Below are 23883 nucleotides of genomic sequence, written 5' to 3' on the forward strand. Positions count from 1 at the left end.
AAAGTTCCTTGGGAGTCCCCAAGCTCATTGAGTTGAAGAGTTTGACGGATGTTGGTCAGCTGTTATTGGGCCAGTGGCTAATAATAGAAGGAATTGCTGCTTAGCTAGGTGAGAAAATAAACTTGGGAAAAATGAAAATGAAACATTTGGGATTTATGATTGGACATAAATTTCCCTTTTTCATTAGTTTCCTGGTAAGAGAATAGCCAAGGGAACTGATCTTTTTGCTGGTAGTTTTATAATTAAGATCAACGGGGCCTCTGGATTTTACCTAAATTCCCTGCACTTTGCTGTTATTCCCAAGGATAGATTTTAGTCAGCCAGGAGTATGTTGGATTTCAGCTTCATAAAAATGATAAATATAACTGACCGTTAGTTTCAGAATTGTCAGCTCTGATAACACTGAGGTAAATAAATTAGTGGAAACTTTTAGAAACTTGGTGCAAATGCAAGGGGTTTCTATGTAGAACTAGAAAATATCCCCTGTTATAATTAAAATATCAGAATTTTGTCAAAACAGCTTTTCACTGAACATCCCATTATACCAGAAATGCTTTCTCTTCCCCTTTCTTCTGTACTTTCCTGATTTCCTTTATGTCTCAGCACAAATCTTACTAAGTACCAGAGGCCTTGCCCTTCCTGTTGCTCATCCCTTCCCTCTGAGATTACTCTCCATTTACCTTCTCTCTGAGTCTTATATAGTCATTACTATTTGTATGTTGTCTCTCTCACTATAACATGACCCCTTGGAAGTGATGAAAAGGGAAGGGAAGGGAAGGAAATAAATGTTTATATAGCACCTACTATGTGTCAGGCATTATGCTAAGCACTTTCCAAACATTATTTCATTTGATTCCCACAAAAAGACTGGGAAGTATTGTTATTTCCCCCATTTTATATTTGAGAAAACTGAGGGAATCAAAAGTTAAATCGCTTGCCCAGATTCACACAGGCAATGAGTGTCTGAGGTTAGATCTGAATTCAGGTCTTCTTGACACTGACCCAGCATTCTATCTCTTGCTACTAGATAGTTCTTGGTGGAAGGAATTATGTTTGTTGTTACTTTCTTTTCATCACTAGTGTTTACTACAGTGCCTATCACATACTAAATGCTTATTAATAAAACAAGTGACAAAACAGAAAAGAAAAATATTTGACACTAATTTATTGTTTTCTATTTTTACCTATTTTTCTTTCCCCTCAATTACACAGTGAAATCTGTGAGCTTAGGGACTTATATTAGACAATGTCCTAAAAGTCTTTGAATTTTAAGCTAATACACTAATATTTTTGGGAAATGCTGTATTTCCCTCATGTTACCCTGTCTAGATTAAGTAGTACATACCAATGTTTATGGTTCATCATTAGGAAAGTTGACTTTTTTGACTACAGAGAATTTACTGGGTTAGAATCTAATTTTTTTTTTAACAATCCTATTTACAAATGATGCTGACAATGATTGCTAATATTCCAATTATATATTAAGTATATGAATATAGTACAATTTCTAAGTATATAATATTTCTATAATATATAGTACATTAAGTAATATTCCTCAGTATATAAGTGTAGTATAATATAGTAATATTCCTATAGAAATTATATTTCTCACAACAGTTTAATAACATTTGGTAGTTCAGATAATGATATTCCTGTTTGTCACATAATACAGAGATGACAGGTAATTTTAACTTATTTAAAGTAATACATCTAGTAAGTATTGAATTTGGAATTCTCGAACTGGAAATAAAAACAAAAAACAAAAAACAAAAAAAAAACGTTTTAAGCTCATTCTAGAGTTAGACCTCCAATGTGGCAACAATCAACTAAAATCACAATTCTCCCTTCCTTGTAATTTAGCTGATGCTTAGTTTTCTTCCTACATTTTAAAATATTAATTGGAGTAAGGTAAGAATTCTCCTTTTTCAAGACACTTCATTTCCCAACTCCATGTATTTTCACTCATTGTCTTTCATGCCTGATTTCTTTCCCTTCTTATCTCAGCCTGGTTTCCCAGATTTTCCATCTGAAATCCCACCTTCTCAGAGAAGCCTTTCCATGTTCCTCTTAACACTAGTACCTTGCTTCAATTTAACACACACACACACACTATATATACACATATATGTGTACATAACAGATACGTATACATGCATACACACATATATATAAATATATATGTAGGGATGTATATATGTACACATATGTATATGCATATGTGTTTATATTACATATGTGATATAATTTGTCTACTATAGAAACATTTCTGCACCCATTAGATTTTGAGTTGCTCAAGAACTTCCCTTTCTCTGTTTCATAGTACCTTGGCATAGTGCCCGGCACAAAAAACTTTTATCTTGCTATGCTAATTTTTTTTCTGAAATATGTCTTCATATTTTGTTATTGTTTACAATTTTATTCCTAAAAAAATTGGGAAACAGAAAATGAAAATGAATGGGAGAAATGACTCCGTAATCTTTCCTTTAATGCCATGAGTTTCTTTTATTGGTATTAGGGAAAAAAAAAAGTTCTTGGGTCATGAGAAAGCCCATAGGTTCTTCCACTTTATTATTATTATTATTGTTAATTCAAAGAAACATTCTTTAAGTGTCTATTATGTGAAATAAATACTGACAGCCAGACTATTCTGGAGAAGAAAATGGTATTCTATAATATCTAGGCACAACTCACTGGCAACTATAATTTTATTTTCTAATTGATCTAAACATCTCTAAAATTAGGTAATGCCCAATATTTTATAAACTCTTCACAAGGCCTCATGAACAGTAAATTGATGTTGATCCACAAAGTCTTATCACTATTAAAAGTTAATGGATATAGAAACTAAAAGAAATCATTTCATGACCATGTCTTTCCCCTTTTCTTCAGTCAGTGATTTCATCTTAAAGTATCTATTTATCTTTTTGGGAAGCTTACTCCCCCACTGTAAATCTGTTTCTATATACTTCACAAGAGTGTGTGACTATTAAGGAAATAGCATTTCTATTTACAGATGTGAATTGGGATCATTATAAGCTATTTGGATACAATCCTGCTGGCACAGTTTTTTAATTGAAATAGAGAGTAAAAGATTTGCTGATGGAATTGAGAGAAAAGCCAAGAGTCCTTCTAGGGAGGAAAGCAGAACTTGCTTAATAAACATTGTTATTTGTGTAATGACATATTTTGACCAAGAAAACATGAACTATGTTGTCTGTATATTAAAGTTTTAGTTCAAAACTTGTAAAGAATTATGTAAACATTAAATATTATATATACATACATACAAATATTTATATGATTCAACAATATTGTTGATTTGAGATTGATCAGTTTGACATCTTTTAAGAAATCCCTCAAACAATTGACATCTCTTAAGAGATCCCTCAAACAATGCAGTTATAACCAACATATGCCCAATCTATCATGTGTTCCTGTCCCTGTTGTTCACTATGGTAGGTCTGCCTAATATAATGGCAGTCTTGGTAGATACTGGGTTCTGTTCTAAAACTTTACTTCATGTAAGAGGAAATTTACAAATGAAATCTTGGCTTCCTATAAAGTTTTTCTTATCCTTTGGAAAACAAAAGAAAACACCATCGATAAGAACAACAATAATAACAAAACTAATTTCCCCTAGCTATTCCAGATTATTTCTGGCTACTGTAGTCCAGATCTGTCATGGAGTAAGATTAAAACCCTTAAGACTAGGGAAGACCAAGAGGATTTAGTAAGGAAAGTAAAGAATGCATTACTTTCCTAGAGTGAATATATAATTGCCCAAAATGGACCATGTAATTTTATCATTAGAGGATCAAAGAATATCACTACTGGATGATTATTTATGTATGTCTTATTTAAAGACCCCTTGCAAAAATGAACCTTCTACTTCCCAAAGCAATCAGTTTTTCCTTTTATCACTTGTTTGAAAGCCTTTGTTTATATTAGAATATAATCTGCATCTCTTCAGCTTCATTTCAAAAGTGGAATTTATTAATTCTACCTTTAAGGCCGAGTAAAACAATATGGACCCCCTTTTTTATACAATAGACTTTCAGAAACTTTAACATAGCCATTGGGTACCACCCAAGACTTTCTTTTCCTCAAATTAACCTTTTCCCTCCCTCCAGCTGATCCCCATGTGGCCTGATCTTGAAGCCATTCTCCATTTTGGAGGCTCTCTAGTTATCAGTGCCCTTCCTAGAATGTGTCAACCAGAATCTAACAGTGAATAAATTAAAAAAAAAAAAAAAGCATTTTAAAAGTATCCTATGTAAAGCATGGTGTTGAGCATGATGGCTCCAAATATGAAAAAGTAAGATATCTCCTCCTAACTAGGAGTTTATGATTTGGGATAGGAAGAAACATCAACAAATAGCATTTCTATGCCATTTCAAGGACTGAAAGTGCTTCCTATATAGTATTTCAATTGAGTTTCACAACAGCCCTTTATTGTAGATAAAACTGGTATCATTATCCAGATGAGAAAATAGAAATCTTAAGTGACTTTGCCCTGATCACATAGCTAGCAAATATGAGAATCAGGATTTAAATCCCATTTTTTGCAACACTGTCCAACTGTCCACCAATTTTCCAAACTGACAAGGACAGAGTATAGTGCAACTATCACCACTAGTTGAAGCAATTGCTTTTTGTGCCTTGAGGCCTCTATTTCCCACAGTTATCATAAACTTTCTAAAACAATTTGAGCAAATTAGAAATTTAGAAACTATTAAGTATGTTCCAGATTGTTCAACACAGTTTCATGCATTTTTCATGGTAAGAAAGCATCCAACTTTAAAGTAGACTTTGGCACAGGGAATCACACAATTAATGCCAAGATTTCACAATAAGAAACTGAAAACCCATATTTAAGAGCTTCCTATTATTTAGGAATTTTTCTGCCTGTCTCTGCTTCACATTAGCAATTCAAATAGACAGAGCAATGTTTCAATTTCTAAAGGGTAATATATATGCCAGATTACTCCTACATTGATAGTAAATGAAGGTTTTACTGTGTCTCTCTGTTAATAATGCAATGTATTACTTTTCTCATCTTAAATGTAATACATTCTAAACAAGCCTCTGTTGGTTCAAGGTTAACAGTCAGCCAATCAAGACTTGATGAAAGGTTATTCTGATATTAAAGTCAACCTAGGAGTCTGTAAAATAAAATAAAATAAAATAAAAATAAAAATAAATTGTGTTTTCTCGCTAAGCCTTTTGTGAAGCATGGTCCCATGTCCCTTAACTGCCCCTTTGGTGATGAGATAGGATATTACAAGGATTTTTGTTATCAGGTTGATATTGCTGAATATAAGACTAGCATCATACCTCAATTCTATAACTCACTCATCAAGAGAAGATCATAAAGTATACATGGACAGAGGGTCCTTGGTGTTGCAAAATTATATTTATCTTTTGGGTTTTTCTTACAAAAGTGTCCATATAGAGAATCAGAACATTGTTCACTTAAAGCAAAATAGAGACATTCCAGGGTAGGAAAATAAAGCAGCCACAGCTATATAGGGAAATTGAGCTGGTCAATGATGGAAAAATGCATAGAGTAACAAAAGAAGCTGTCTTAAGCCTCTGAGGCCTCAGGTTCCATAATCTCCTTAATGATATTGGAAGTAGCAACATTTCTTTATTTGAAGCTTTGGCTAAATAATGAGGGTCAAAAATGGTGTATCTAGAAATAGGTAATACTATGCTGATCATTAATGCAACTTCTTATTGATTCCTGGCTATTATTCAGTATAACTACAACAGCAACTGATCAATAATAATGAAGACTTATTAAAATAAACTAATATTTAGAGACTTTTACCCCCATTCCATCACACCCCACCTCAATACTAAGAAACATATAGTAGGCACTTGGCTCTTGGCCAGAGTATTATAAGAATACAGTTAAAATTTCTGACCTGGATGAAGTCCATTTTCCTTTATGAGATGGAAACTGTTTGGCTTATGAAATATTTCCTCTGTTTAAATGTCATTTGGCATCCGATCTTGTCATCGCTAATGAATAATAAGAAGAAATTAAATGTCTATCTCACAAAAGGTTTGGAAATTAAAAAAAGAATTATAATTTAATGACAAGCTTCATTCATCTTAATCATTTGTTTTAAGTGAATATATTTCTAATAACAACAACAACAAAAAAGAGCTAATAAGAACAAATGTAATTTCCTATAATCCTTTCCTGAAATATTTTGTAATATAGCATATGTTCATTGATAGTATGACATTCAGCCATATTCCTTGATCATTCTCAGTGAAATGAATATCTTCTTATAGTTTTCTACTTTCAAAATTGAGATTTTTAAAAATAAGGGCACTTGATATACAACAATTGCTAAACTTCACTGCAGGAGGAAAATTAAGGGTTTTTATTCATGAGTTACTTTTGAAGGGATTGAAATTGGATACTCAGAGTATCTGTTCTTATGCATCATCAGGAGTTAGAGTAAAATAATTTTTTAAAGAAAAATCAAATACAATGGGAAGTATTTAGCACTACTTCCCGTGTTATCTTCATTCATTGCATTATAAATGTGTTGAATGTATTTAAGTTAAAGGAGTTAATTACTTCTACAGAGAGGCTGATAGCAAATTGCTTTTGATAATGATCAAAGCATTTTCCTGAGATTCATTGATCAATTTACTGAATCCAATTTGTATATTATCAAACAGTCCTAAACAAAAACTTAGCAAAACATATGCACTGTGATATGCAAGAAATTTAAAATTGGAATTTAGGTAAGATTGGATTTTGTAACTTATGTCTTGTGCTTGATATTTGCAACAAAAGGCTCTACCTCATCTTCCAACTCCAATGAGAATATAATCTAACAGACCATAAATGAAGTATCAGAACATATATGGAGGTCATCTAATTTGATCATTGTATTTGTGATTAGAAACAATCATCTCTTACCATAATTCCCTCATGCAATGGTATTGTTATCTTTTTAGCCCAAATATATAATTTTATATTTATTTTGATTAAATTTCATTTCATTTAAGTAGGTCCATTGTTCTTCCCTATCAAGACATTTTTGGATCCTGATTCTATCTTCTAATAATTTTATAATAAGTAATATTCCAAGATTCATGTCATTTAAAAATCCAACAATATCTTTATCTAAATTATTGATTTTTCAAAAATGTTGAACTATGCCCAAAGAATAATTCTTACTGGATTGATGTCCACTCAGAGATAGTTGTATCATGAGACAAATCTCAAGGGATTTGTCTTTAGGTCTCTTTGTTTAAGGAGTTTCACATATACCAAAATGTATGATCAGCTAGCCTCTCTATGTGGTCCACAAGGACAATATCTTCAGATCAAAGAAAAGCTATTTCAAACTTCTAAAAAGAAAGAATTAAAGTAATATGAAACCAAAGTCAAGATCACATTAGATTTAGAGATTTACCAACTATTATCCAAATAAAGTATAGAACATTGAATACTACATTCCAAAAGATAAAAGACATTAAATTACAACCAAAAGTACTTTATAGGGAAAATGGAGTATAATGCAATAGGAGGAAATATGAACATAAGGACATAGAGGACTACCAAGCATTTGTCATGAAAGGATCAGACTTTAGCAATAACTTATAAATACAAACACAGAAATAGAGAAAACATTCTAGAGTAAATGCAAGTGAAAAAATCAAGAAATGACTTTGTAAGGATGAAGTATTTCCATTCTACAAGGATAAGGGAGATGACACAAGTATCACCTCAGAACTAATGTCAGGAGATATCATAGAGGAAATCAAATAATTTGAAGGGACTAGTGTTTGTTTTGAATATATTAAAAGCCAAAAGAAAAGAGAGAAGAAAATGGGATTCTGAGAAGTAAGGAGGGGACACCTTATACAATTGGAAGGCATAAGTAGATGTCTGTAAAAGCAAGGAATGGGGAACAGGGATCACTTGAAAACATTTTGAACTGATGCAGAGTAATGGGAGCAGAAGCAAAGAAAATGTATATTATAACAAACTTTGCAAAAATAGATAATATTGAATAAGATTTCTGAACTGATAATTTAGAAATTTAGAAAAGATTGATAATTTAGAATGTTTCCCATCTCCTGATTAGTGATAAGCTAAATATGAAAAATGAGTCATGTGTTCTCATATATGGTTATGTGGGAATATGTTTTGTTGCACTATATGCCTTTATTGTATGAGTTTTCTGTTTTTCCCCCATTGTTTAGGGGAATAAAAGAGAGGTCAGATACTTATTAACTGAAAAAGAAAAGAAAGAAAAAAATTGAATAACTGCCAAGAAAAAGAAGATAGGTGTATATGTATCTATATATCTATATGCATAGATAAAAATGGGGATCTCTGCTACAGATATTGTGCCAGTAGGATTAACAAGATCTGCTGTCTTACTAGATTTGTGAATTTCAATTATTAATCTACATTCACTTAATTAGGAAGGAAATGCTATAAAAATGACTTTTATCTATAATTTTAATGTTATGTAATAGGCAATTGAGTTTCAATTCACTTGAGGCCCTTGCTATGTAAATAAGATAACAAGTCGGAATTTCATCCATCCTTCCTTTTCTACTAAAAGGAGAAAATAAATGTGAATGGAAAGGAAGTGATTCTTCTAAACTCTTATAATTCATGTATTTTTCTTGAATTCAATTGCAATTTTCATAGTCAATCTAATAGTATTTTTTTTTTTTACATCTCTTATAGTCTGATCAGACAGTAGAAGGAGCAGACCCCCAAAGCAAAGTTAGGAATGTAATTAGATGTGATAAAAAGAGAAATTTTAATTGAGTTATCATGTAGTCTTAGTACAGTATTCTTAGAAGCTGTTGGATTTTGGTGATGATACTTTTATGTGAGGCTGAATGATTCTAGAGAATGAGTACCATCAGCTTAACTGCTTAAGGATGTTTTGGAATCTAAGTATACTAGATTAACACAAGATTGCTATCATTATAGTATTCAGATTGTTAGTCTGGAAATGCCCTTAAATTTTCGTTTCGCTTAAACATAATATAAAGATATAATTGAAATAATTTGAGGTATATTCATTTTCTTGTTGTTTAGAGATAAATTACTTGGGAAATTATTTTACCTGTTACATTTTATAGATTGGGCTGTTGGAGAGAGCTTCTTGACTGTTCAGTCTGCTCTAAACGTACATATAACTTACATGTATGTATGCATGTGTAAATTATATGCTGCATGGGTATAATACCATAATTTAGAGCTGGATTGACTTTAAACTTAGCCCAGTATAATACACTCTAGATGGATTACTCCTTAGCCAAGGGCAGCACAGATAACTATTGCTAGATTCAGGAATAGAATCCAGATCTTCTGGTTTGGGGATCTATGTTCCTTGCTATCTTCGTCCCTCTACATATGTATGAATTACATAGAGACTATTTTCATACTCCAAGTAGTGGTCAAAAAAGGAATTATATTTATTGTATCATTGGTTTTTGAAGTGATAATTCAGCGGGGAATGCAATATAGGGAAAGGGAAAGAAAGGGGTCAGTCATTTATTAAATGCCTACTTTGTGCCAGGCACTATGCTAAGTACTTCTCAAATACTATCTTATTTAATATACACAATAGTTCTGCAAAGTAGGAGTTATTATTAGACCCATTTTATAGTTGAGCAAAATGAGGCAGAAAACACCTAGTGAGGAACTTTTGTCTTCTTGACTCCATCCTAGAAGTCTATCTACTGTGTCTAGCCACTTAGGTGCTACGGGTAAGTAATCTCAATTTGATTAGATACTATTGTGATATAATCTAATTCCTTTGATAATAATCTGATAATAATAATAAACTTTGACTTAATAACCTAATCTCTTTGATGATAAAATCCAGAATTTCATGCAATAAAATTCAGAGTTAATCTTGAATAGATCTACCCATCATTAATTAAGCCCTCTGTAGACATTTTTCATTTATATTCAGTTGTGAATATAGTTTAAACAACATTGTCATTTAAAATCTATTTGACCATTTTGAAATATTATTTAAATTATCAAAGCCCTGGACATTTCCAATTTTGTGGATTTTTCATATTGGTTATTTCTCTAAAAGATTAAATAGTTTATAGTCTTCTATAAAAGATAATACCAATTCTTTGGGAGGTGATGGGAGTATAGTGGAATGCATTGAGGCTAAAGCCTGTAACAGGATTATACACATTCTCAGAGAAATCATATTAATTCATAAAAATAAGTAACATTTATATAGCTTCAAAATATGGCAAGCACTTTATTTTACATCATCTCACTTGAGCTCACAACAATCTTATGTGATAAGCAGTGTTATTTATTTTCCTGGCTTAAAAATGAGAAAAATGAGCCTGAGAAAGATCATGACTTTCTGAACTTCCACAAAACTCTCAAGTATCTTAGATAAGCTTAAAACTCCAGTAAATTATCACTTCTGCTATACTGTCTCTCTGTCAGAGCCCCTGAATTTTAACAAATCAGTTTCATAACGTCTGCAGTTTAATAGGAATTTGCAGAGATATTTACATCACTACTTTTGTAAAAGTATACTAATGCATCCTTCAGACATTTGGTAATTTTATTGTATATAAGGAAGATCATAGGATCATAGATCTACTAGGGATGTGGGAGTATGAAAGGTAGTTCAGGGGCCATGAGATCCAACTACTTCATTCTTTTTAAACCTACATTGCTTTATAAATCATGTTGGGAGAGAAAAATCAGAGTAAAAAGGGAAAAAAAAAAAAAAAAAACATGGGGCAGATAAAAAAAAGTAAAGAGAAGTGAACATAGCTTATGTTGATTTCCATTCATTCTGCTTAGTTCTTTTTCTGGATGCAAATGACATTTTTTGCCCAAAATCTACTGGGATTGCTTTGGATTATTGAACCATTGAGAAGAATAAGCTTTGTATCGTTGATTATTTCCCATATTTGCTGTTATTGTGTACAATGTATTCCTGGTTCTGCTTATTTCCCTCATTATCAGTTTGTATAAATCTCTCCAAGCCTTTCTAAGCTTGGCTTGTCCATTACTTTTTTTTTTTTTTATAGAACAATAATATTCCATTACCTTCATATATCATGACTTGTTCAACCATTCCCCAGTTGATGTGCATTCACACTTTTTCCAATTCTTTGCTTCCGCAAAAAGTGTGGCTACATTTTTGCACATGTGGGTCCTTTTCCCTCCTTTATGATTTCCTTGGGATATAGACCCAGTAATGGCACTACTGGTCAAAGGTATCCACAGTTTAATATCCCTTTGGGCATAGTTCCAGATTATTCTCCAGAATAGTTAAATAAATTTAAAAATCCTCCAATTTAAAAAATACATTAAAAAATGTATTAGTGTCTTAGTCTTTCCACAACCTCTACAACATTTATCATTATCTTTTCCTGTCATCTTAGTAAATCTGAGAGGTGTGAAGTGGTATCTCAGAGTTATTTTAATTTACATTTCTCTAATCAGTAGTAATTTAGAGCATTTTTTCATATGGTTATAGATGGCTTTAATTTCTGAAATCATCTGAAAATTGTTTGTTCATATGCTTTGACCATTTACCAACAGGGGAATGACTTGTATTCTTATAAATTTAATACAGTTATTTATACATTTTATAAATGAGACCTTTGTCAGAAATACTGACTATAAAGATTTTTTTTAGCATTATACTTCCCTTTTAATCTTGTTTCTGTTGGTTTTGTTTGTGCAAAACCTTTTTAGTTTAATGTAATCAAAGTTGTGCATTTTACTTTTCATAATGATCTCTAATTCTTCTTTGGTCATAAATTCCTCCCTTCTCCAAAGATCTGATAGGTAAATTATCCCTTGTTCTTTTAATTTGTTTATGATATCATCTTTCATGTCCAAATCATATACCCAATTTAACCTTAGTGAGATGTAGGTCTATGCTGACTTTCTGACATATTATTTTCCAGTTTCCCCAGCATTTTTTGTCAAATACTGAGTTCTTATTCCAGAAACTTGAGTTTGGGGTTTTATCAAATGCTAGATGACTATAGACTTTGATTATTGTGTCATATGTATCTAATCTATTCTACTGATATACCAATTGATTTCTTAGTCTATACCAAATGAATGATTTTCATGACTGCAGCTTTATAATATAGTTTTGGTACTACTAAGCCACCATCCTTTGTATTTTGTTTTCATTAATTTTCTTGATATTCTTGACCTTTTGTTCTTCCAGATGAACTTTGTTATTATTTTTTTCTGGTTCTATAAAATAATGTTTTGACAGTTTGATTGGTATTCCATTGAACAAGTAGACCAATTTAGGCAGAATTTTCACTTTTATTATATTAGCTCAGCCTAGCTATGAACAATTGATATTTTTCCAATTATCTTGAGAATGGAGAGTGGTTTCATTCTATTAGATTCTGTTCAGAGGCTTGATTTCATGTGGTTTTCTAGAGAAAATGGGAGAACTTGAGCAGCTTCCTGACTTTACTCCACCTTAGCTCTCCTCCCCCCCAGTAAAGGAAGCAAGATTTAAACCCAAGTCCAATACTCATTCTCATTCATTTGAGCCCCCAAACCATCAATTTGGGTTTGTGACTGCACACATTTTATTTTGAACAAATTCCATATTTCTGTTTTTGGTGTGTATCTGTAGTCTTTACTGAAAATAGAAATATAATAATTTAAGAATGGGCACTCCATTTCAATACTTTTGGAGACACATTAATTTATAAATTATGTATAAAATGTATTTGCCTCCTCAATATGTATCTTAAGCTATACATCTGAAAAAATCCTTAATTTAATGAATAAATAAATTTTAAAGATACTTTTAAAAATATCTAAATAAGATAATTTAGCAGATTTTGTTATATTTTAAAAGAAGTTAAATTTAATGAGTTGTTGAGGTGTAAAAAATGAATAGACTGTTTTGGATTTCACTATATTTGTAGGGGATCATGCCATATACATTGAATAAGAATTCAGTATAAAGTAGCTTGACAAAAATGAAAGATGCTATGTCCTCATAGTGCTGACAACCAAGATGGTTTTAGGTTTAAAGCATTTTTTTAAGAATCCATTTACATTGGGAGTGATGAGATGGTTATGATTTTCACAGTTTTTATGTGATTCTGCATTAAGGCATTATACTCAGTCCTTAAACAAAGTCAATGATCAAAAAATGTCATTGAATCAATGCATTTTTAGAAAAAAAAATGAGAACATTACCTGTAGTGATCAAGTCATTAACTCTGACATTCTACTCCACTTTGAAACATTTTGGAGGGTATTGTACCAATTCATTTTCAAACAATTATTTTCATAGATAAAGCTTTCATCAACATCATTGTCATCATCACCATCATAAGAGTGATATTTATATGGTGGTCTAAGCTTTATAAAGTGTTATACGTGCATTATCCAAGCCTTATATTTCATCTAGGATTAGCTTTTATGATTTCCAATGTTCTACTTGAGGAAATTGAGTTTGAGATTGTTTTTACTCATTCATCATAACTGTAGAGTAGTCTTGTAAGACTTGAAGGGAGTCTTCTTGAAGACAACTTTCACACAAAATGGTAATTAAAAGTCAAGAATTTCTGAAATCTTTATCAACATATTTAGGTTGTTGTTATTAGTTAATATGATACATTTATTCTCTCTGCTACCCAAATTTCATAAAAAGACTTTTGTATTTATTATAGACAATGTTTCATGGATCAGTGATGGTATGTGGACCAATTTTTACTGGTCTACAAAATTTTTAATGTTAAAGAGCCAGGCTTCTTTATGTATATAAATAAATATAAATACAAGATCCTCTGTTTACTAATGAGTTATTGTGTTTTTATAGGAATTAATGAATGAAAAAAAATTAAGTGATTACTATGTATAAAGTAGAAGTCTAAGAGTTCAGGATTCAAATAGAAAAGCAAGACATTGTCTGCTTGCAAGGAATTCATAGTCCAGTAGGGAGAGAGAAAACATGTAGTGAGGTTCAGCTTCAAGCCAGAAGGAAAGAAATCCTGGTCTTTAGGGTACAGTGGAAAAGCAAATAACAATGCCTCTTTTTCTTTTTTTTTTTTCTTTTTTTTATTTAATAGCCTTTTATTTACAGGATATATACATGGGTAACTTTACAGCATTAACAATTGCCAAACCTCTTGTTCCAATTTTTCACCTCTTACCCCCCCCCCCCCTCCCCTAGATGGCAGGATGACCAGTAGATGTTAAATATATTAAAATATAACTTAGATACACAATAAGTATACATGACCAAAACGTTATTTTGCTGTACAAAAAGAATTAGACTCTGAATTATTGTACAATTAGCTTGTGAAGGAAATCAAAAAATGCATGTGTGCATAAATATAGGGATTGGGAATTCAATGTAATGGTTTTTAGTCATCTCCCAGAGTTCTTTTTCTGGACATAGCTAGTTCAGTTCATTACTGCTCCATTAGAAATGACAATGCCTCTTTTTCAATGTCATTTCCATTAATAAAACAATAATCTTTTCTGATTTTGAACCATTTGGCATTACTAGAGCTTTTGGTGCTAAGGAATGTCTTTTCTTTAATGTCAGTGACTCTGGTTGTTTTGGTAGTAGAAATGGCAAAACTGCAAAAGCAGTTTCCAGATCATACTTCTACAAGTTTCTGTTCTCTAGTTGATAGGCACTAGAACCAGATTGGAAAATGGATTAGTGGTCTTTGGAATGATGCTGCTGCTTCTTGGTTTTAGGATCCTGGGTGGTCTCTATGAGGGTTTGAATGGATATGGTAGTAATGGCTTGACTTGTTTGATATATGGAATTGAGAGTGGATTTATGAACCTAACAACAAGGGATATCAGCCAAGACCTTTTAAAGGAAATGATATTTGACCTGAGCTTTGAAGGAAAAGAGGGCAGCTGAGTCGCAAATGGACAGAGTGATCATGAACAGGAAGATATATATTTTTGAATTCAAATCTGCCTGTCTGACTCAAAGCAAATCACTTAATCCTGTTTGCCTCAGTTTCTTCATCTATAATGAATGAATTTGAGAAGGAACTGACAAACAACTCCAGTATCTTTGCAGAGAAAACTCCAAATGGGTTCACAAAGATTCAAACATGAATGAAAAACAACTGCACCACAACAGTGAATTTTACAATTAGGAAGGACCAGAAAGAATGGTCCAACAGCAGGGACAATCTAATTTTAAAAGATGGAGATATGAGGTATATCTTGTTCAGATAACAAGTATACCAGTTGGGCTTGAACAAAATATGCATTAAGGAAAATAATATTTAATCAGACTGGAAAAGATATGTTAGAAGTAAATTGTGAAGAAATTTATGTGTCAATGAAAGGAACTTGTATTTTATCCTAGAAGCAACAGAGAATCACTAAAGCTTTTTGAGGGGGTGATATAGCTAGACCTGTGCTTTAGAAAAATCAATTTGGCAGCCACATGCAGGATGGATTAGAGAAGGGAGAGGCTGAATGCCAAGAGACCAATTAGGAAACTATTTCAGTGGTCCAGGTGAGAAGCAGTGAGGGCCATATATAGTATATTTGTAGTGTTATTGGAGAGAAGGGGCAAATGTTGTGGAAGCTGAAGGTGATTATAACGGGTAAATCACAAACAGATTATAATTGGAGATCAGAAGATGTTGATTACTTTTTTTTTTTTCCCCTACATCATAGAGTAGCTACTTGTTAAAAACTAAAAACTTAAAAAATATATATGTATTTACATATTAATTTGTATTTCATTTCTGCTTTAGACATGTAAAAACAGGTTTTCTCTCTCATCTCTTGTTCAGTCATGCAAACTCGAATAAATAATATTTGTGAATGACACAGGGAAATGAATTTTGGATTCTGAGTCTGCAATTCCATTTTTAGCCACTTAGTGGCTAAATAGAAATTTGACATGCTGATTTATATCATGGCTATGGAGAGTCAAACCTTTGTCTAGTCTTCATTGGTTAGATTATAAACAGCTTTTGCTTGATTCATTGTTTATTTGCATCATTTATAGAAAAAAACTAGGATACAAATTTATATCAAAATTATTTTAGAGATAGTTCCTTATATATTTTAAGTGATCTAATTGAAGAGTAGAATCTGCTCTATGAAATGAATACAAGACAGTCATCTCCCTAGTTCTCTTGCTGTATTTGAAACTGACATGCTCTTTGGTTTCCTCACTTAATTCCTTCAAATCCTATTTGTTCAAATCCTTCAAAGCTACTTACCCCAATTGGCTTGTTTATATTACTCTGTTGTTTGTATGTGTTATGGATATTAATGAATACCTTTAGAATGCTTTGAAAGAGAAAACACATCACTTTATTCCAACTGTTATTGTGATTAATATTAGTAAAGTTAATGAAATAATTAGAAATTATAAATTTTCCTCCAAGAGTTGCTTCATCAATTCTTTCTGATTTTCTTCTGATATCTCCAGGCATCCATTTTTCATTATACCTTTCATTCTTACGCTAATGAAAGTATATCAGCATTGCCAATTAAATTTTTGTTTAATTTTAAATTTTATATATGTGTTATTTAAAGAATTTAGTATAGAACTGTAGCAAGTTTTAACTATAACTAGAGATAACAAGATTTCATTTTTTGTTATTTCTTCTAAGTACTAATTGCTTATTTTTCTTTCCCCTTCTCATATCAAAATGTACCTTTATTCATGTAGTTTATCTATTTCTTCTTTATAATCCTTATAATATGGCCTTATGTTGTCTGGAATGCTAAACTTTGTAATCTGTACATTCAAATGAAAGCTTTCTGTCATAATGAAATATGTGCAAAATGGCCAGTGGATTGCATCAAAAGACATGCCCTCAATCTTGTTTTATTTGGGTACTTAGAGAACAATACTAATGTTGAGTTTTGTAGATTCACATCTATTTCTATCTTCCTCAGATATAAACATAAATAAAGACATTTATCTCCTTTTAACTATAGTTGAAAATGTTAAATGTTAAAGTATTGGATCTGGATATTTAATTGAATTAATTGTTTTTAAATGCATAAATTGAAATAAACAGGAAAATTGTTATGTCATGCTTTATATGTACAACACAACACAAATAAGTAAAAATATGAAACCAGAAAAGTTGAGATGTAGCAGAACTATGCAGTTGAACCAAGCTGTTTGGTTCATATTGTTGCTAAGAGATTCTTAAAGTTTGTTTTAAATTACTCAAAATCTATGTTTTGGTCAAATATTAAGGAAGGAATTTTCCCATCTTGATGTAGAATAAGGCCTTCAGATTCAATGATATTCAAAAACATTACAACTAGAGGTTTGATGGAATGAACTTGAATTGACAGTCGAATATAACTTCTCTACTACGCAAACAATGATTGCGTTTGGATGGAAAATTAAGTATAAACTCCATAATTTGTTTTCATTGTATGTGTGCACATGCATTAAGCCTATCATTACTAAATTGTAAGATTGTGGAGTGTCGGAGCTGAGTTATAAGTGTCTTTGTGAAATCTAACTAATATGGGATCTTATACGAAAGCCTTTAGTAGATATATGTAGAATTATTGCATATGCAATATCCATACTGCTGTCCTTTTATTTTTGACTTACTAAAGTTTTCAAGAAACAATTATGCATTTCAGAAATGGCTAACTGCAATCCATAGTGAATTTAACAAAAGCAAAGGGTTGTATTCTCTAGGAGGTGTTTCCAAATTAAAAATGCAAACTACATGTGTTGGAAACATATCAGTTTGTAATTGGATCCTCCCTGAGGCAGTTGAAACATGCACTCTGGACATGGCTTTTACTCTTGCAATTACTGTAAAATTAATGGAAAAAGGAGTATCTACTACACCATCTCTCCTGTCACAGTACAGACTTTATTTTAGCTTCCTAGGAAATTGCATATCCATATTTTAAAAAAGAGTAGTTCAAAACAGCATTTATATTATTTATTTTTCATTATTAAAATATAAGGTGAAAAGAAAATTTTTAATGTATAAAAATTAATTAGAAATTAGAATTTTGCAATTCTTTTTCAGGACAGAGCTCTCAGATAGGTTAGCAAGAAAACCAAATGAAATAGATATGGCAATATGGACCAGCCCATTTCAAATCTATAACTTTCTTTTTCCTTGACTGTGAAAAGGTAAAATCAAATTATAAGTTTCCACCTGTGTGTTCTATGATTATAATTTAAAAAACCCAATATATATTATATCTGAAGTTGGATCAATAAAGTTGTTCATAAGATGTCATCAAAGAAACTGTTCTCTCTATTTTCTTCCTTTTCCCATATTTATTTTTTTAATATACATTTTCAAAAGAGCCTTTATTTAGCAATAGCCTTTATGAGCAGCACTAGTATTCCATATTTTTTTTTACGGATAATAGATATTTTGTTCACTATATTGCAAAGCTCTTATGTTTTGTTTGTTTATTATTATTACATATTGTTATTTTTACTACTATTATTATTTTAGGAAACTGAGTTCTTTAAAGTAATTTGCCTTTTTAAGTGAATTCATATATCTACATTACAGAACATATTTTGAAAATTAATAATTATATTGAGAAGAAACTTGTGAAAGAATAAGTGCTTACTTTTTTGCCAGTTATATCACAATTTCTCTGAGGCCTGAAATTAGGTCTTATCTTTATTTTGTAAATACTACAGAACCTAATTATGAGAATAATAGGTGCTTAATAAGCACTCAAGTGATTGAAGTGAGCTTGGAAACAAAGTTGTTTTTTAATGTTTTATTTTGTTTTGTTTGAAATGTCGGAACTGATTCTTTTCTATGGAACCAGTAAGAGAGGGATTACTGTCCTCTGAATCGGAAACCTTGGGGTAAACTCATTCTCCACATGCTGCATGAATGTGGGCAAATCACTTAATTTCTCTGAAACTCTGTTTCTACATCTTTAACTTTGGGATGGCACACATTTCCAAGCTGGGAAGAAAAATGCTTTGCAAGCCATCATATACTTTGTAAACATGAATATTTAGGGTTTTATCACAATCTGGTTTGAATTATTTGTGTAATAATATCTTATTTCCCCCTTATTGAGATGAGGTCTCTATCTGACAGTCTGGATTTGTAGTGGTCAATCATGGACTCAAGCAACTGCTGCTTACAGGAATTTTGATCTGCTTTGTTTCTGATCTGAGCAAGATCATCTTTCCTTAGGTAGCCAGGTGGCCCTCCCAACACTGCCCAACTCCCACCACCACCCAATTCCCACCTAAATTGGTACTTCAAGGGCTTAATGTATTTGTGCAGCAGGACTTGCTGCCAAGTCAAAACTTCTGAGCTCAAGTGATTCATAAACCTCACTCTGCCTAGTAGGAGACATTATAGCACACAGCCTCAGATGGTTTTCTATGGAGTGCACAGAAATCCCTCCAATATCATCCATCACAATCCAGCAGTCGCAAACTTCTTGGAGTATTGATGACAAAATATTCACAGGTTTCCCAACCTGCCTTTCCCCAATCCATACAAATGTCCTTCTTTCTTATTCCTCTTGGTTTATTTGTGCTATAGTGGCCTGCGCTTAGCAGAAAGTTTATTCTAGATGGCACATAGACCATAAATAGCTATTGAATTGATTAACTAACATTTATACTTAATTGATTAAGCATAATTATTGGCTGCTTCCTCTGAAAAGCAGACATGAATTATTATAAGAATTCTATTTGCAAGCACGTGGTGTAGATTTCTGTTTCTAGACTTATCCAATGAACCAGCAAAGGACTCACCCTAATGTAGTCAATATATTTTAAATAGCAAGTATTTTAGACATGCAAAATGTCTCTCATTTTGAAACTCTGTCTCTCTGCTTCAGTATCACTAATATCCCCAAGTACATTACTTAATGTTACTACTTTAGTAACACTTCAGGTTTTAATTGCATAGTTTGCATTTACAAATCACTGAAATACTTTAGAACAACCATAAAATCCTTGCTTTAGTTATGCTATGATTTTTTAAATTAAAATCAATTTCATGTTATGATTCTGTAGTACTTGTTTTGCCTAACCCTTGAATTTTAATTTATACAGAATTCAATCTAAGCCTGTCACAGAAATGAAGGATATATATACATTTTTTTTCACGAACAAATTTTGTGTATTACTTAAAAACTTTCATTAACTAGTTATTGATCAGAGGCTACAAAATTTGAATAGTTGTGTTAAGATGGAAGGGAGTAACTCCTGTAGAAATGTTGTACTATATGGTGTGTGTGTGTTTGTGTGTGTATGTGCGTGTGTGTGTGTGTGTGTGTAGTTATTTCGTTTAATGAAAGTGAATAAATACTTTCTGAGAACTGAATATTTTTATTGCCCCAGAAATAATTCTTTTCCTGTTCATCCATAAACTTTCCTTGCCATGTCCAATGACTTTAGGAAGTATTAAATGATAATAAAAGCTAGCATTTATATAGCACTTTTAGTTTTACAAAGAATTTTCCAGGTGCATCTTCACAATATGTCCTATGAAGTATGTTACTCTCCATATGCTGGTAAAGAAATTGAAAGAGAAAAAAGATTTTAATTTGTCCAGGTCACAGATATTGAGGTAGGATTTGAATTCAGATCTTCCAGACTCCAAATCTAGTAGACACCAAGTTGTCTGATATGATATATAAATATCTGAAGTAAAATGTATGTATATAAAGATTTGTCTTTTAATTATCACATAATAATTGTGACCACATGACTGAGTGTAAGTCATTCTGACTCTTAAAAAATCACATTTAGGACAGTCAAAACATTGACCCCTTTCCTGACTGGGGAAGCTTCCCTACTCCTATAGTACATATTTAGAATAATTGGATTACCAGCTCTTTTGATCTTTTCTCTTTCTCTTTGCCCATAAGTGAATTTTCTTCAGACCTATATGTTCTTTTAATGTTCTCACAAAAATATTCTTTGTAAACTAATGAATAAAAAAAAATCAATTATAATGCTGGTCATCCTGCAGATTTTTACCAAATTTCAAATGCTGAGGACTGTGAGAGTCAAGTTTTTCAAAGACAAGGTGCTACCTAAATTCAAAGGGGAAATCAAAAGGGCGGAGGTGAGGGGGTGGGGAGGGTGGGAGCGTCAAATTAGCAAAGTTTCATTTAAGTCAATTTTTGTTTGGTTAAAAGGGGAATGGAAGGACAAGAGATGTACCACTAAGTAAATATAAGGAAGCCTCTAGCATCAGCTTTTATGAAATTATTTCTTCCTTACAACCCCATTTTCTGATATGTTCTTTCTTCAATATAACATAATAATATAATAACAAATAAAGAACTGACCTGGGAGTCAGAAAGACCTCATATAATTATATATATATATATATATATATATATATATATATATATATATATATTTATATATAATTTTGGACAAGTACCTTAAACCTTTTGCATTTCAGTTTACTAATGTATAAAATAGAGAAAATATCTATAACATTTATCTTTCAGAATTTTCATGAAATGAAATAATGAATGAAATTGTATATGAATGAATTATATATAAAATTGAAAAATATATATCTAGTGTATATACATGCATATGTATAGACACACATATGTTTGTGTATATGCACATATATGTAATGCAAATGTACATATACTTGTATACACATATTTATGAAATAAGTTATATACATTATAGACATATATGTATATATCTTATTTCATAAGTATGTTTCTCATATATATAAATAAATAACATTAGAATAACATTGAAATTAATTTTTAATATAAGGACCTACATATAAATCATACTTCCAAGTTTAATATGCTAGTAGCAATAATTAAGTTCATTAAAAGAGTAGAAGAGATAAGGAATGATGTGACAAATGATTTCTATAAGGAAATAACTTATGTGAGCATCAGAAAACTAAGTGAAAAATGGAAGACTTAATTAAAGTCATGAACCATTTTATGTTGGGTGACTCAGAAGGAACACAATCAGAATTCTATCTACTCTCTTATCAAGATAGTAGAATGTGAGCTGTTTTTGTTAAGTTCCCCTTTAAGACATATCTTTATTTAGTTTATTTAGCAGGTTTGCTGCTGCATGCCTTCTTTATTATCTTCATTAATTAAATGAAATTACTCTTGTAAATTACATGCACTGAAGATGTCTTCTTTTAAACAGATGTAGGATCTAACATAGCAGCTCTAAATTGCAGTCCTGAAAATGGATTAAAAAAAAAAAAAGCCATGTTTTCTAATTGACTAAGGTCCAAATGTTGTTTCAATGATATGGTTTTATAGTCCCAGACTTAAACAAATACTGCTCATTGACCTTTATCTAAGATTAAGAAAGTCAGCTTAACAGTGGAAAGTGTTCTTAGACTTGGTTAAGATCTGTGTTCGAATCTCATTTCTAAACATAATAGCTCTCTGACCATGAAAAAGTTAATCTCCCAATACCTTAAATAATTTCTCTCAAAAATTTAAATCACAGATATTTCCTTATATCAGAGGAGAGGTTTTAAAAGAAAAGACTTCCTTACACAGATAAAAACCATAAGTCCAGAGCATTGTTCCAATACCATGACTCCATCTAAGTGTAAATTTCCATACTTTTGGCATTAACGCTGTGGCAGTAAGATGTTTGAATAAATTAATTCTGTATTTCTGATACATAGTATTGCATCAGATCAGGGTTCCTCATAAGGGGAAGAAAAATACATCTTTATTCTCTCCAAACTCTAATTAAAGTTTAGCATTCCTTTTACTATTTAGAAAGATAATTCTAAGGTATCCATAGATTTCCCCAGACTGCCAACTAGATTTTTGACACAAAATGAGACAAAGCTCTGAATTAGAATAATCCAGTATGTACAAGATAAGGAGTTGTTCATATACCCACATCATTGTGGTTACAATGGTAATTTAATGATAACTTTGCCTTTTTACAAAATCTCTCATAAAAACTGTCAATTCATTCTACATGGTCAGAAGTTACTGGAGGAACTGTTTATTTTATCTATGTAGTAGCAGGTACTAATTCTATTGTTTTATTATCTATATATTTTCTATGGAAAGGCAATAGCATAATATCATTAAGAGAGTACTGGCTGTGAAATTAGAAAACCTCAGTTCAAACACTCCCTGTGTCATCCTAGATGAGCTAATTAACCACTTGGGGCTTTAGCTCCTCATTTATAAAACCAAGCTCTTGGACTAAATGGCACTGTAGATCTTTGATTCTGTAAAAGAGTTGTTATAGATCAATTATATTTTTTCTTCAATCTAGCAACCTACAAAAGTTTGAGTCTATTCTGTGCCAAACACTTTACTGAGTTCCTGGGACACAAAGGAAAAAGCAAAAATAGTCCCTGTCCTCAGTGAACTTACATCCTAATAAAGGAGCTTGCATTCTAAGAAATATGGCATTTATTTTTTATCGAATATGCTGACAAACTGATAGCTTGACAAAGATTTCCAACAGTTTAGAACATCTGGCCAGATCAAATCCATGAACTAGAAATTTAAGATGGGATTTGTAAAATGTTAAAATTGGTTTTAAAATATTAAATTTACCAGTATAGAAAAGAAGCAAGTGTGGTTCCACAGTTTATCTGAAAAAGATCCATACTTCTTATTGAATACAAGATCAAAATAAATCAGAAATATGATATGGACTAACCATATATGATGAACATCATAAAATTCTACTATGCTATAACATGAGATAAAATATATGATTTCAAAAAGATATGGAAGGGCATATTACATGAACTGATAAAGAATAAAATAAAAACAGAAGAATAATTTATTATAGTATAAATAACATAATATTAATATTTAAAAACAAATTTGAAAACTATACAAATTGTTGATGAAGGAAATGAGCAGGAGAACAA

The 23883-nt window shown here is 31.4% G+C and overlaps 1 protein-coding gene across 4 annotated transcripts in view; it reads left to right on the top strand.

Annotated features, from left to right (window-relative positions):
* Nucleotides 1-23883, top strand: part of ERBB4 (erb-b2 receptor tyrosine kinase 4) — a 1320366-nt gene that overhangs the window by 1083214 nt on the left and 213269 nt on the right. The gene's annotated exons all lie outside the window — the stretch shown is intronic.

Source organism: Sarcophilus harrisii, chromosome 3 (assembly GCF_902635505.1).
Source record: "Sarcophilus harrisii chromosome 3, mSarHar1.11, whole genome shotgun sequence".
In the NCBI taxonomy this organism is placed as follows: Eukaryota; Metazoa; Chordata; class Mammalia; order Dasyuromorphia; family Dasyuridae; genus Sarcophilus; species Sarcophilus harrisii.